The sequence below is a fragment of the Marmota monax genome, unplaced genomic scaffold (genome assembly GCF_021218885.2).
Source record: "Marmota monax isolate L192 unplaced genomic scaffold, Marmota_monax_Labrador192_F-V1.1 WCK01_AAM20220418_F8-fsc00129, whole genome shotgun sequence".
NCBI classification, from domain to species: Eukaryota; Metazoa; Chordata; class Mammalia; order Rodentia; family Sciuridae; genus Marmota; species Marmota monax.
The window spans coordinates 4,598,106-4,602,500 of NW_026693811.1; positions in this window are offsets into that span (position 1 = coordinate 4,598,106).

A 4,395-nucleotide genomic window follows, 5' to 3' on the forward strand; every position below is an offset into this window, starting at 1 on the left:
TCCAAATATATATATTTTGCTTATTATATTTTTTCTTAAAATGATCAATAGGAAAAGTTACATAAATTCTGAGCAAGAAAAGCTTGAAAAGATCTTCGCAGTTTCCAAGAGATAATATACAGCTGACCTCATATCTAATTCTACTATATTGAGTAGAAATGAAACAAGGTATTCCTGGTAGCATTCTTTGCATCTCTGAGGACTTTGTTAAATTAACTGGCTCAACATTTATCCTTTTGGATTTCTTCTTTTCTTCTTTTTTGGAGGTGAGCTTTAACTGTGCTGTTTTAACACACATTTAATAAGAGAATTCACATTTTTTTTTTAGAAAAACTCTGCTCCCTCAAATCCCATCATTGCCAAAATGACAATAGTCAGAAACAAGTGATCTCTCAATGTTAGTTGAATAAATCAGAGACTCAAATCCAGTGAGGCAGATTTCTGAATGTAGTATCTTTCATTTACTTTTAACAGAGAAATTTTTGTGAGTTTAAAAATGAAAGACTGTCTCTATTTCAGATAACACTTCTTAGTAAGTTTCTTGAGGGCAGAAATGATATGTTTTCTTAAAATGAAATTTAACCCTTCAACAGGACTTCATAATGAAGGAGGGTGTGGTGATAGTTGAAGATGAGGAGCAAATTTTGAAAAGCATATTTCTGCAGAGCAGTTGTAAAAAGTTCATTTATCTTCAGAATATTCTTTATAAAAGGTTGCTACCTTCTGGGAAATGGCAATAATAATGTAGCTAACTCTTGCACTATAGCAGGGAATAATTGCAAGTAAAGTTGACAATCTACCTCATATGATATAAACAGTAAATTTAGACTATCACAATAAATAAACAAACAAATTACTATAAAAAGTTGACTAGGAATGTCAGTCAGCTAGATCTGTTAACTAAAATCCAACCTAAGCTCCTATATTTTGCCACATTCAACTTTTAAGAACAAGCTATTATGGCTTCTAAACAGTGCCTAACAGCAGCCTCTATGTTTAATTACTGTAACACATATGTTGAGTACCTTAGACATTAGGTAATATAGCACAATGGGGAAAAGCAAAGCCTTGGAGACAGTAGAAAGAACTGAGTTAAAACTCGGTAATTCACCATTTTACTATTTTGTCCATTTTTGTTGTACTACTAAATTTGTTGAGCTTCCATTTTCTTCTCTGGAAAATTAACTTCTAACTCATAGGCTAGTAAAAAGATTCATTGAGATAAATATAGCCCTTAGCATTATGTCAAGTCCCTAGTAAGTGTCTACAAATAGTCATTGTTCTTATTACTGTAACTAAGATATTATATATTTACCTTTTCATATTTATATTTGTGATGATGCAGAACTCACATTTTGCCTCAGTATTTTTCTTATTAAGAAAAAATACTTTGGGGCTGGGGATGTGGCTCAAGCGGTAGCACGCTTGCCTGGCATGCGTGTGGCCTGGGTTCGATCCTCAGCACCACATACAAACAAAGATGTTGTGTCCGCCGAAAACTAAAAAATAAATATTAAAAATTCTCTCTCTCTCTCTCTCTCTCTCCCTCCCTCCCTCCCTCTCTCACTCTATCTTTAAAAAAGAAAAAATACTTTGAGTGGGGCATGGTAGCAGCAGCTCAGAGGGCTGAGGCAGGAGTATCAACAAGTTCAAAACCAACCTCAGCAAAAGTGAGACACTAAGCAATTCATTGAGACCCTGTCTCTAAATAAAATACAAAATAGGGCTGGAGATGTGGCTCAGTGGCCGAGTACCCCTGAGTTCAATCCTCAGTACACCCTACCCCAAGTATACTTGGAATTGTAAAAGAAAGTCGTGTTTTTTCAAAATAATATAAACTTAAAATTCATTACTTTTAAAGTTTTGTTTCTATGGTCCTGGAAAGCAATCCTAGGACCCTGTGCATGTGAAGCTACTCCCGAACTATAGTCCCAGCCCTATGTGTGTGTGTGTGTTTACAGTAGAGTTCTGTCTTTACTAATGTATCCTTGTAGTATAATCCATATTTTCAATCAGAGTTTATCATTTATTAAATTCTAAATCTAAATCATGTTTTACCTTTGAATTATGAGACATGGTAATAACAGTCTTCCTTATTTATTTTTCTTTTTATTGGTTTGCTAATTTTTATTTGACTTCTTTCCTACAGATAGACTTCCATTTATTGAAGTTGAATGTCTATATATGATATTAATCTTTACAAATTTGGAATCACCAACTGAAATATTTGCTTACTGGATTATCACTCTAAATACCTAAAATTGTGCTCGACTATAACTGACATACAACCAAATTCTTTGTTATTCAGTACATAAAGAGAGTAGCTTGGAAGAGCTCCATCATAAATACATTTACCAAAGCATTTGAAAGGGCATTTAATGATACTAACACCCTTCCCCAACACATTTTTCAATAATGTGACAATAAGCGTCCCACTGAATTGTTATTCTGAAGATATTAAATACAATTTATGAGTTACCTTTGGGGAAAATAAAAATGTACCAATTATATGATCAAAAATAGCAAAACACCATTTACTTAATGATAAAGTCCATTCAGTTCACTTCTTTTCTTTTTGACCTTCACTCTGCTTCTTCCACCTTCTTCAACCTTCTTTGAAGTCAAAAACCCAAAACTCTACACAACAGGAAAAGCCAATAAAATATTATATATATGCATATACATATATATATACATATATTTTACATTCATTGAGGTTGGATGTCTATATGGGATAGTATTACACTTTACAGGTTTGGATGCCAGGTATGTGATAAATTTACCTCTCAGAATTGGTATCAGTGATGTATATGTTGGATCAACTGGGATGTCAGACAATATAATATAACTCCTCTGATATTTTAAGAGGAATTCCTATTTAATTGTTTGAGTTTGATTCTTTCAGAGGCCTGACATGATCATCAAACTCTGTTTATCTGAGAATTATGTTTTCTAAAAATAAAAGAAAGGATTCACAGATTTAAATCTTATAACTTTACAAAACAGAGCAATTGAAACTGTTCAGTGTTCACCAGGAAAGAAACTAGCACTAAGTGATAGTATAAATGTCAGTGTCAGGAAGAGGTTAGATAATCTTTCAATTTCAGTGATTAGGGAAGAAAATTTTGTCATTTGGGCTGTTGACTTCAATAACACTGACTTAAAATTAACTATCACACTATAGTGTCATTGATAATCCCAGTTCAATTTAACTAGCATATACTTAAGAGTATATATATACACACATTTATATAAAATATAATAGGGTTAGCCTATCAGAGCTGATAAAAAGGATTTTCTAAGACTCATGGTATCTGCCCTATGAATGACATGACTTATTGCTTCCTATATATAGAACTGTGTAGATAAAAACTACTACATTGAACTGACAGAATATTTAGTTACCTAATATAACTAATAGACAACATTTTAAATGTGTTATGATGAAAAAAGTATATGTGAATGTAAATATTATCATTATGGTACTTTATGATTGTGCTATATTTTCATAATTTTTACTTATACATTTTCACTAAAAATAGATTGAAATTGATGAAAGAGTAGGGGAAAGAGGCTCTAAATGATGTTTGTACCATGTTTTTATCACATTAGTGATGTTTATTCATTTTTATGATACTTAGCAACATTTAGTAAAGATCCTTGTTTCAAATTGAGTTCACTGCACAGTGCTCAGTGCAGAGGCAACTGGAATCCAAATCTATGTAAGTAACTGGTTAAGGCTAAATAAACAGGTGTTTCTATCAATGATTAAAAAATAATTTAAATTATTTTAATGAGACTGTTTTCCTTTACTCTTAATTTTTAGGTAGTAACTAAATCACATTTGTTTCACTGAGAGAAGAACCCAAATAAGTCAGCCATATCTTCTAGTAGCCAGTGGACCTCAAATCAGCATCTTTGGCCTCATCTGTGGATTTGATAGAAATGTATATATGAGTCCTATTCTATTTACAAAATCTCTGGAGGTGAAACTCAGGAAACTTTGCTTTAATAAACTCTCCACTTAATTCTTATTCATGTAAAAGTTTGAGAACCACAGTCCTAGGCCTAGAAAACATAAAGGAGTTGTACACCATATATTGAAGGGAGTATATTGGTTTTTGGTACTGAAGATTCAAACTTCAGTCTCATGCATGTTAGGCAACCATTCTACCACCCAGCTATGCCCCCAGTCCAAATTAGGTTAAGAGAACAAGTGTGTTATGTCCATGGAGGCAAGGTCATAAATGGTTAATAGCAGTTATGATAAGAGACTCAGAAAGTGTCTTGTAAATGTATTGGAAACATAAAATAGAGACTGAAAATTTTAATTCTTGGTTAATTTTCAGTTATTACAATTTAGTAGCATAAATTTGAAAAGAAAATGGCATAATG